The 12,500-nt window shown below is 41.9% G+C and overlaps 1 protein-coding gene across 4 annotated transcripts in view; it reads right to left on the reverse strand.

Moving 5' to 3' along the window:
- Nucleotides 1-6,171: 6,171 nt before the first annotated feature.
- rapgefl1 (Rap guanine nucleotide exchange factor (GEF)-like 1) overlaps nt 6,172-12,500 on the reverse strand; it is a 40,242-nt gene continuing 33,913 nt past the window's right edge. The window contains exons 15-16 of one of the 4 annotated variants that reach the window (XR_012596842.1): nt 9,495-12,500; nt 6,172-9,459 (exon numbers count right to left, since the gene is read on the reverse strand). The exon at nt 9,495-12,500 is cut by the window's right edge and continues 723 nt beyond it. The gene's annotated coding sequence lies outside the window, so the exon portion shown is untranslated. The other 3 variants (XR_012596841.1, XR_012596843.1, XM_074657124.1) reach the window with 3 other exon arrangements.

Consider the following 12,500-nt stretch of genomic DNA (forward strand, 5'->3'; position numbering starts at 1 on the left):
TCATGATCCGTTTGTCGTAGTCTTGTGGGAGGTGTTATATCACTCAGCAGAGAGTGCCTGTTAAGTTGGTGTTGTTATCCCCGCCCCCTACACATTAGCCACGCCCCCCTTCATAACTCGTGAACCGCTTGTCGTAGAGCCTTGTGGCAGGCGTCATGGCGCTCGTCAGAGTTTCGGTTTCACGGTGCCCGGCCGCGTTGGTCGGCATCCCGCCAGCAACCCCGACCCGCGAGGAGGGGCGAGGGCCCGTTCATCGCTGCTCGCAGCTTTAATTATTATTATTATTAATAATAATAATAATAATAATATGACCCACTCAGACTACCAGCAGTACATACTAATAGTGTATTATTAATATTAATATTAATATTAATATTAATATTAGGTGTTCTTGTTTATGACCCAGAGAGCCACATCACTGTTAGTTATATCGTCTGTATTTATTTCCTGGCTGACTTTTTTGTCTCCATGACAGCTTCTCTAGAACTATAAGTCCCAGAAACCATTGCTGTAAGAAACGTCCAATCAGAAAGCTCAGATTCTGTTGCTGTGCAGCTTTGAAGAACTCAACTGAGGTGAAGCCCCGCCCCTTCCTCTGACCACCATGACACCTTATTTCAGTTAAAATATGAACAAGTCATTTAATATACAGCAGTCATAACATACGGTAGTCATAACATACGGTAGTCATAACATACGGTAGTCATATCATACGGTAGTTATAATTTACAGCAGTCATAACATACGGTAGCCATAACATACGGCGGTCATAACATAAGGTGGTTATAATATACGATGGTCATAACATACGATAGTTATAATATACGATGGTCATAACATACGGTAGTTATAACATACGATGGTCATAACATACGATGGTCATAACATACGGTAGTCATATCATACGGTAGTTATAATTTACAGCAGTCATAACATACGGTAGCCATAACATACGGCGGTCATAACATAAGGTGGTTATAATATACGATGGTCATAACATACGATAGTTATAATATACGATGGTCATAACATACGGTAGTTATAACATACGGTAGTTATAACATACGATGGTCATAACATACGATGGTCATAACATACGATGGTCATAAAATACGGTGGTCACAACATATTTTGGTCATATCATACGGTAGTCATAACATACGGTGGTTATAATATACGATGGTCATAACATACGGTAGTTATAATATAAAGCAGTCATAACATACGATGGTTATAATATAAGATGGTCATAACATACGGTAGTTATGATATACAGCAGTCATAACATAAGGTAGTCATAACATACGGTAATCATAACATACGATGGTTATAATATACAGCAGTCATAACATACGGTAGTCATAACATACGGTAGTCATAATATACAGCAGTCATAACTTACGGTAGTCATAACATACGGTAGTCATAACATATGGTAGTCATAATATACAGCAGTCATAACATACGGTAGTCATAACATACGGTGGTCATTACATACGTACTTTCAGTTTAATATATAACGTTGCCTGGACAGTTGGTACTTTTAGTATAATAAACTCGGGAAAAAAAGTTAGTAAATTTGTGTTTGGTGGATTATTTCTCTGTTGTTACAATACTGAGGAACAAACAAGACATATTGATTGATTGAATCCACCGTCAGTAGCCTCAGTAGCGGTGGAAGATCCATACGCAGCCACAACAGCCTGGCACCTCCTCCTCATGCTGGTCACCAACCTGGTCACACGTTGCTGTGGGATGGCGTTCCATTCCTCAACCAGGATGCAACTTGGTTTTGCGGAACACCAGCTTCAACTTGCCCTATCGCACGGGCTTTATCCAGATTAGACTAACGTGGCATGCCGATGCTTGGAGCAGACACCAAATGATCACTTTGGTAGAGCGCAGCAGCCAGCAGGCCGATGCACATCAGGCACATCAGGCACATCAGTTACATCAGTTACATCTGGCACATCAGTTACATCAGGCACATCAGGCACATCAGGCACCTGGTTGGCAGCATCTGGAGCTCAAAACAAGAGTCAACACCAACAGGAGAATACACTGTTTAGCATCGGCACTGGGCACTACCCGCATAATCAGCTGTGCTGCTCATCCCACAAATGCATGATCCTTACAAGTGTGACATCATTGTGAAGGTAAATAAACAGGCTTTACAACGATGTCAAATACAATGACCATTAGCATTGTAACAACAGAGAAATAATCCACCAAACACAAGTTTACTAACTGTTTTTACCAGTTTATATAACGTTGCCTGGACGGTGGGTACTGTTGTACTATATTTTGCTGATAATACATCTGTTCTTTAACTTAAGTAGATACTTCTTCAGTAACAGGTGTAGTGTATTAGGTAACGGGGGCGGGGGGGGGTATAGCATCCTGCAGCTGTTACACAATAACTGAAATTAGAGTTAAACTAACAGACTGCTGCAGTCGTCTTTAATCTGAAGCTCCAACCTTCACCCCTAAATATAACACTAAATATAACCCTTCTCCTAATCAGGGATGGAAACCCGTCGTCCCCGGAGAGGGGGGGGGGCGACCCTGGTCCGGTCTCCAGTCCTGGGTCCTGGGGGGTGGGGGGGAGGGGGGGGGCAGGTACCCTATCAGCTCGCCTCTCACCATCTCACCAACACCCTTCAGACCATCTCCCACTGCAACAGGAGCCTGACCTCAGCTGGGAGCCGTCTCCTCTTACTCAACACTCACAGATACCAAACATGACTATTATGGGATGGATTGTGATGATGAAATGTGGTTCATCATTCAGGATGAACTGGAACAACTCTGTTAATCTTCGGACCTGTTCCTCTTGCGCCATCATCAGGTCCACATGTTCATGGTTTATGACCAGAAACCTGCAGAACTGAAGACCACATCCATCAGCTGGACTCATAGTGTTCTAGTGTTAGCACGCTAACACACTAACACTAGAACACTAGAACACTAGAACACTAGGACACTAGAATACTAGAACACTAAAATACTAGAACACTAGAACACTAGAACACTAGGACACTAGAACACTAGAACACTAGGACACTAAAATACTAGAACACTAGAACACTAGAACACTAGGACACTAGAACACTAGGACACTAGAACACTAGAATACTAGGACACTAGGACACTAGAACACTAGAACACTAGGACACTAGAATACTAGAACACTAAAATACTAGAACACTAGAACACTAGAACACTAGAATACTAGAACACTAGAACACTAGAATACTAGGACACTAGGACACTAGAACACTAGAACACTAGGACACTAGAATACTAGAACACTAAAATACTAGAACACTAGAACACTAGAACACTAGGACACTAGAACACTAGAACACTAGGACACTAAAATACTAGGACACTAGAACACTAGAACACTAGGACACTAGAACACTAGGACACTAGAACACTAGAATACTAGAACACTAGAACACTAGAATACTAGGACACTAGGACACTAGAACACTAGAACACTAAAATACTAGGACACTAGGACACTAGGACACTAGAACACTAAAACACTAGAACACTAGAACACTAGGACACCAGAACACTAGAACACTAGAATACTAGAACACTAAAATACTAGAACACCAGAACACTAGAACACTAAAACACTAGAACACTATGATGCAGAACTAATGTTAGCACGCCAACACAGTAGTCCTTTACAAAGATACTACAGTATATTATAACTATACTACAGTATATTATTACTACAGTATATTATAACTATACTATAGTATATTATAACTATACTACAGTATATTACAACTATACTACAGTCCTTTATAACTATACTACAGTCCTTTATAACTATACTAGTCCCTTACAAAGATACTACAGTATATTATAACTATACTACAGTATATTATAACTATACTATAGTATATTATAACTATACTACACTCCTTTATAACTATACTACAGTATATTATAACTATACTATATTATAACTATACTACAGTATATTATAACTATACTACAGTATATTATAACTATACTATATTATAACTATACTACAGTATATTATAACTATACTACAGTATATTATAACTATACTGTAGTAGTACTGTAGTAGTACTGTAGTAGTATTGTAGTAGTACTGTAGTAGTACTGTAGGAGGTCTGTAGTAGTACTGTAGTAGTAATGTAGTAGTACTGTAGGAGGTCTGTAGGAGGTCTGTAGTAGTACTGTAGTAGTAATGTAGTAGTACCATAGTAGTACTGTAGTAGCAGATGAAGCTCAGACAGACGGTTGTAGTTGTTGTCCAGAGGTTTTATTTCAGTGTCTGTAGTGTGACAGCAGCGGGAGCAACAGTCTGGAGGAGGTCTGTAGTAGTACTGTAGTAGTATTGTAGTAGAACTGTAGTAGTACTGTAGTAGTACTGTAGCAGTACTGTAGTAGTATTGTAGTATTGTAGTAGTACTGTAGTAGTATTGTAGTAATACCGTAGTACTGTAGTAGTACTGTAGTAGTACTGTAGCAGTACTGTAGTAGTATTGTAGTACTGTAGTAGTACTGTAGGAGGTCTGTAGTAGTACTGTAGTAGTATTGTAATAGTACTGTAGTAGTATTGTAGTAGTACTATAGTAGTATTGTAGTAATACCGTAGTAGTACTGTAGTTGCACTGTAGTAGTATTGTAGTAGTACTGTAGTAGTATTTTAGTAGTATTTCAGTAGTACTATAGTAGTATTTTAGTAGTATTGCAGTAGTACTGTAGTAGTATTGTAGTAGTACTGTAGGAGGTCTGTAGTAGTATTGTAGTAGTAGATACTGTAGTATCAGATGAAGCTCAGACAGACGGTTGTAGTTGTTGTCCAGAGGTTTTATTTCAGTGTCTGTAGTGTGACAGCAGCGGGAGCAACAGTCTGGAGGAGGTCTGTAGTAGTACTGTAGTAGTATTGTAGTAGTACTGTAGTAGCAGCGGGAGCAACAGTCTGGAGGAGGTCTGTAGTAGTACTGTAGTAGTATTGTAGTAGTATTGTAGTAGTAATGTAGTAGTATTGTAGTAGTACCGTAGTAGTACTGTAGTAGCAGATGAAGCTCAGACAGACGGTTGTAGTTGTTGTCCAGAGGTTTTATTTCAGTGTCTGTAGTGTGACAGCAGCGGGAGCAACAGTCTGGAGGAGGTCTGTAGTAGTACTGTAGTAGTACTGTAGTAGTACTGTAGTAGTATTGTAGTAGTACTGTAGTAGTATTGTAGTAGTACCGTAGTAGTACTGTAGTAGCAGATGAAGCTCAGACAGACGGTTGTAGTTGTTGTCCAGAGGTTTTATTTCAGTGTCTGTAGTGTGACAGCAGCGGGAGCAACAGTCTGGAGGAGGTCTCTAGTAGTACTGTAGTAGTAATGTAGTAGTACTGTAGTAGTATTGTAGTAGTACCGTAGTAGTACTGTAGTAGCAGATGAAGCTCAGACAGACGGTTGTAGTTGTTGTCCAGAGGTTTTATTTCAGTGTCTGTAGTGTGACAGCAGCGGGAGCAACAGTCTGGAGGAGGCGACGCTTCAACAGTAATAATCAACACCTTCAGCCTCCGTCACGTCTCTGCTTTAACTTTCCAAAGAGAAACTGGTTCTCACTTTTTCAATTCAATCTCAGAAGAGATTTGTCTCCTTTCAAAATAAAATTGTCTCTTTTGATGAAACTTAGAGAAAAGTTACTATTTCATAATATTACAAATATTCCATCCTTATCTTGGAATATTATGACTTCTTGTAAAATTACAACTTACATTATGATTTAATTCTAATAATTATGACTCATATCTGTTTCTCACAAATTTACAACTATGACTTTTTTTGTAAAACGAAAACTTAATCTCGACTTGTTTCTCGTAAAATGACAACTTTAATATATATACATATATATACATATATATATACACATATATACATATATGTGTATATATATATATATATATATATATCATTTTTTGAATTTATATTTTTCTAAATATTTTGAAATCTCAGGATGTTATTTTTTGCTCGTACGTTATGGAAGGCTGAACTATTTTCTCCTGTTTGTAGTCCTCTCTGAATATTCTGTAATATAACCGTCCAGGCCCCGCCTCCTCGCAGACCTGTGCTCCAATCACATGGTCCGTCTGACTTTCACAGAAATAACGACTCGTATCGATGTAAACAACCACTTCTGTACAAAAAAACAAACAGAAACGACCCCAAGCTTTAGATAGAAAACAACAGAACAATCAAACTGAAGAGATCTAACTGTACAATTCATAAAGTCATAAATTCATCATCATTACTTTCTATCTGTCGTCTCTGTACACTTTCTCTTTAACAAATAAAAAACATCAAATCAAATATTTCTCCTTGAGTTAGCGTCACTCTCTCTCTCTCAGCTCATACGTAAAATAGAGTCTCCGTTAATATTTGCCTATTTACATGGTTGCGGTATGTACACATTTGAATTTTTCAGTGTTTTCATGCAGGCGTCACGGCGGACGGCCTCGACCCAAGAGACCGTCCGCCTCCTGAAATTATGGATCCCAGCAGAATTACAGGCAGAAGCTGCGATTGGTCCAAAACCTGAAAGGTTTGGTCGGTTTAGTTCAGGTGCAACGCTGAGACGGTTTAGTTGAGATTAACATTAGAGACCGTTGGGATTCAGGACTTCTGTTTCTGCCCAGAACTACGGTGGGATCTATAATGAAGTGCCCAACACCCAGGAAGGGGTCCTGAGACAGCCTCCGGCAGAATAGTGATGATGTCATCTTCGCTGGGTTTTACACTTTGTACCTGACCAAACGGCCGCAAACGTCTCCGCTTCGACAAGACCTTCAGTACACAGTCCTGAAAACTTATTTTGACCTCAGACTGAGTGAAGAAACGAGTTCAAATGTTCTTCAAATAAATCACTGAAAACATCAGAAACTACAACAGGTCTTTCTCCATCTCCTGTTGACCCTCTGACTGAAAACACGAGAAACTACAACAGGTCTTTCTCCATCTCCTGTTGACACTCTGACTGACACATGAGAAACTGACACTCACATTCATGGTAATTCTAACTCAAACTCGTGTTCTCAGCAGTTGGAACTTAATTAGTGTTTCTGTGGCTTCAAACTTGAGACTTTTAACTAGTGTTCTCGGCCATTTAAACTAGTGATTTTTGGGTTAGGGTTAGGGTTAGTTTTAATGTGTTTTTGGGAGTCTGAACTTGTGTTCTTGGGAGTTTTAACTAGTTTTTTTGGGAGTCTGAACTTTTGTTCTAGGGAGTTTTAACTAGTGTTTTTGGGAGTCTGACCTAGTGTTTTGGGGGAGTCTGAACTTTTGTTCTAGGGAGTTTTAACTACTGTTTTTGGGGAGTCTGAACTTGTGTTCTTGGGAGTTTTAACTAGTGTTTTTGGGGAGTCTGAACTAGTGTTTTTGGGAGTCTGAACTAGTGTTTTTGGGAGTCTGAAGTAGTGTTTTTGGGAGTCTGAACTAGTGTTTTTGGGAGTCTGAATTAGTATTTTTGGGAGTCTGACCTAGTGTTTTGGGGGAGTCTGAACTTTTGTTTTAGGGAGTTTTAACTACTGTTTTTGGGGAGTCTGAACTTATGTTCTTGGGAGTTTTAACTAGTGTTTTTGGGGAGTCTGAACTAGTGTTTTTGGGAGTCTGAACTAGTGTTTTTGGGAGTCTGAACTAGTATTTTTGGGAGTCTGAACTAGTGTTTTTGGGAGTCTGAACTAGTGTTTTTGGGAGTCTGAACTAGTGTTTTTGGGGAGTCTGAACTAGTGTTTTTGGGAGTCTGACCTAGTGTTTTTGGGGAGTCTGAACTTTTGTTCTAGGGAGTTTTAACTACTGTTTTTGGGAGTCTGAACTGGTGTTTTTGGGAGTCTGAACTAGTGTTTTTGGGGAGTCTGAACTAGTGTTTCTGGGAGTTTTAACCAGTGTTTTTTGGGAGATTTAACTAGTGTTTTTGGGGAGTCTGAACCTGTTTTCTTGGGAGTTTTAACTAGTGTTTTTGGGGAGTCTGAACTAGTGTTTTTGGGAGTCTGAACTTGTTTTCTAGGGAGTTTTAACTAGTGTTTTTGGGAGTTGAGCTCAAACTTATTTTCTTGGGAATTCTGGGAAATATTTTTTTTTAATCTGCTTTGAGTAAAACAGATTTTACGTCTCCATATTAGATAGAAGGTCTTGCCAAACTGGAGACGTTTTGCAGGTTTTGTCCCGTCCAGAATCAAGCCGCCTCAGTTCACACATCATGTTGTAAATCAGCTGTGAGGAAAAGAGTAGACCTTAAACCAGAGGAGCTCAATAAAACAAAGATTTTCAGCTTAGCGATTCCTGTTTTTTATCCTTGTTTCACTGTGTCCATGAAGTCCCAAAACTACCAAAATAAGAGCCGGGTTGGAAGAGGATATGTAAACAAAATAAAGTAGACTTTAATTAAAAGTTGTTGGGTCTAAAAGCTGGACTTTCTGGAGATATTAGCTGGTCTTGTTGTGATGTGGTAGGAGGTGGACTTGTCTCTGGACGGGATCAGCCCCACTGAGCTTTTACAAACAGGATGTTATGGTACAGATGCAGGATGACGACGTCCCTCTGCCACCAGAGCTGAGACCAGAGCCGAGACCAGAGCCGAGACCAGAGCTTAGACCAGAGCCGAGACCAGAGCCGAGATCAGAGCAGAGACCAGAGCCGAGACCAGAGCCGAGACCAGAGCCGAGACCAGAGGACACGTTACACCACATCATTTATAGGAACACATGAACCGTCCTGATGCACTGAAGAGTTTCATCTCAACCCCAAAGCAACGTATCGACCGGACGTCGGACTGAAAATTACTTTATTCAAATTACTGTAAAATCCTTTAATGATATTACATTTTATTCAAAAATTTTAAATTTATCACAAAATATTATTCATTTTTCTCACAAAATTTATATTTTTTTATTAATTACAACTATTTTAACTTTTTTTTAGCTTTTTTTCTCAAATTCTTGGAGCAAACAGAAAATATTTATGAGCAGCTGGAAGTCTTTTACTGTGAAGCCGCCGCAGGACGAGCAACACAACCATCGTTTCTTCAAAGCGTACGATATGTTCAACGACTCGTACGATATGTTCAACGTCACATCTCGTACGATATGTTCAACGTCACATCTCGTACGATATGTTCAACGTCACATCTCGTACGATATGTTCAACGTCTCGTACGATATGTTCAACGTCTCAGAGTGAAACTCTTCAGAGCAAAGATGAAATCAAAGTCATGTTTCAGTGTTCAGGCTGGACTCAGACCTGGACTCAGACCTGGACTGGGACCTGGACTCAGACCTGGACTCAGACCTGGATCAGACCTGGACTCAGACCTGGACTCAGACCTGGACTCAGACCTGGACTCAGACCTGGATCAGACCTGGACTCAGACCTGGACTCAGACCTGGACTCAGACCTGGACTCAGACCTGGATCAGACCTGGACTCAGACCTGGATCAGACCTGGACTCAGACCTGGACTCAGACCTGGATCAGACCTGGACTCAGACCTGGATCAGACCTGGACTCAGACCTGGATCAGACCTGGATCAGACCTGGTACCTGGTGGTGATCACAGCAGTAAAACAACAGTAGATTTCTATATTGATATTAATATGACTGACGTGTGATCAGCTGTACAAACACAGAACCGATCGATCGCAACACAACGGGACTCAACTGAACTGAACTGGACTGGAAATGGAGAATAAGAGTAAACAAAACCTCTCCGTGTCTCTGAGCCCTGAGGTTTGGCAAAAGTGCTTCGTTGCTGCGACGAGTCGACCGACCGGCTTCGCTTCCTGTCGCTCCGTTATTGCCTCAGACGTCCGCCGCCGACCGAACCGACCGATGGCGGGGTGGCTCCGCGGGGCCGATCGGTCGTTCGGATGCGACGGCGGTTTGATCCCAAAAAAAAACTTTTCCCTGTCGCCTCCTTGGTGTGTTCGTATCGGTCTGTCTGGTGTGATGTCATCACGTAAACACAGCTGATTGGCTGCCATGTGATTATCAGTTCAATCAGCGCGTCGTCACATTCTTAAAGGACCGCACGGCTTCTTTCTGTTTGCATGTTTTAGCCGATCACCGTTCTCCGTTTCAGATCTCAGAACATGTTTCTCACATCTTCAGGTCATTTCATCATTTATTGTGTTTCCTGTAATATTAATTATATAATTATTATCTATAATATTAATAACTGCAGAAACCTTCAAGAGGACAAGAAGCTCTCAGAGTCGGAAGATGACACAAGTCCTCGTCTTCTTACTGAGTTTAGTTTAATAACCTGAAGATTCATTCATTCATTATTCTGCTGCTCGACGGCCGTAAGACAAAAAGATCCACACGGAACCTTTAACCTGGTTCCTGTGTGACGGAACACAAAGAGATCCAGACGGAACCTTTAACCTGGTTCCTGTGTGACGGAACACAAAGAGATCCAGACGGAACCTTTAACCTGGTTCCTGTGTGACGGTACACAAAGAGATCCAGACGGAACCTTTAACCTGGTTCCTGTGTGACGGAACACGAAGAGATCCAGACGGAACCTTTAACCTGGTTCCTGTGTGACGGAACACAAGAGATCCAGACGGAACCTTTAACCTGGTTCCTGTGTGACGGAACACAAAGAGATCCAGACGGAACCTTTAACCTGGTTCCTGTGTGACGGAACACAAAGAGATCCAGACGGAACCTTTAACCTGGTTCTCTGGTTTCTCTGAACGGGATCATGAACAGCTCATCTGATCATCAGTCTGAGGACACAGGAGGAGCTATGGTTAGTTGGACATGTTAATAGACGGCGCTCTCTGGTGGACAGAGTCTGTGATGCAGAATCTGTTTCTAGGACCTCAAACGTTTATTGATCGATGCACCGATATCTACCGATAGCTCTGATCAGATCAGTGTGACCTCCGGCCGTCTGGAAGCAGCCGGACCGCGTTGTGTTGTGATCTGCAGTGAACTGGTTAAAACACACAAAGAAACGGCCGTGTGGTCCTTTAGAGGGACGTGAACTCTCCAACCGTCACGTTGGACCAGAACTCGCCGTGAGACGTTCGATGACGTCGTTCATCATCAAACGTCCTGAAACAAAAAGCAGAAACGTCCGAAGAGTCGGCGAACGTCTTCAGACCGAGACTGAGATCACGTTCGGTAGAAAACCAGCATCTACACGCTCTGATCCGGCAAGGAGATGTCCCGACTCAAAAGGTCCACGAACGCACCGTGACAGACGGTCAGTGAACACACCGTCAGAGTTCAGTTTAAATCACGGAGGAGTCGGGAACGTTCCTGATGGCTGATACGACCCACAGGTCAGAGGTCACAGGTCAGAGGTCAGCCTGACAGCCCTTACCGCCGATGTAAACCATGGACACCGTCCCCCAGTTAGAGGTCCACGATGTGGTCCACGATGTGGTCCAGATGTGGTCCAGATGTGGTCCAGATGTGGTCCGTTGATTCGACGTTTAAGAGTTAATTATTTTGATGGAAAAATAGATTCAGTTCTGAAAAACCGACGGCAGATTCTCCGTCATGTAAACTCCGATTGTGACGTTTGAAAAGTCGTAGCGGCGATCGAACTGGTTCCTACGAAGGTTTAGAGCCACTTCCTGTCAGTTCCTGCGGAGATTTAGTGTCCACATGTCCTCCGAGAAAAGATCCTGGAGAACGAAACCGACTTCGGCTTCAAGTATCCGCCGGCGTCTTCCATCGTCCGCTTCGACGGTTTCTCCGTCTGCATGTTCAGAGACGTTAGGAGACGTTAACGTGGTAGTTTGTCCTAAGAGACGTTAACGTGGTGGTTTGTCTTCAGAGACGTTAACGTGGTAGTTTGTCCTAAGAGACGTTAACGTGGTGGTTTGTCTTCAGAGACGTTAACATGGTAGTTTGTCCTAAGAGACGTTAACGTGGTGGTTTGTCTTCAGAGACGTTAACGTGGTAGTTTGTCCTAAGAGACGTTAACGTGGTGGTTTGTCTTTAGAGACGTTAACGTGGTAGTTTGTCCTAAGAGACGTTAACGTGGTGGTTTGTCTTCAGAGACGTTAACGTGGTAGTTTGTCCTAAGAGACGTTAACGTGGTGGTTTGTCTTCAGAGACGTTAACGTGGTGGTTTGTCTTCAGAGACGTTAACTTGGTGGTTTGTCTTCAGAGACGTTAACGTGGTGGTTTGTCTTCAGAGACGTTAACGTGGTGGTTTGTCTTCAAAGACGTTAACGTGGTAGTTTGTCCTCAGAGACGTTAACGTGGTGGTTTGTCTTCAAAAACGTTAACGTGGTGGTTTGTCTTCAGAGACGTTAACGTGGTGGTTTGTCTTCAGAGACGTTAACGTGGTGGTTTGTCTTCGGAGACGTTAACGTGGTGGTTTGTCTTCGGAGACGTTAACGTGGTGGTTTGTCCTAAGAGACGTTAACGTGGTGGTTTGTCTTCAGAGACGTTAACGTGGTGGTTTGTCTTCAGAGACGTTAACGTGGTGGTTTGTCC

The sequence above is a fragment of the Sebastes fasciatus genome, chromosome 13, assembly GCF_043250625.1.
Source record: "Sebastes fasciatus isolate fSebFas1 chromosome 13, fSebFas1.pri, whole genome shotgun sequence".
NCBI lineage: Eukaryota > Metazoa > Chordata > Actinopteri > Perciformes > Sebastidae > Sebastes > Sebastes fasciatus.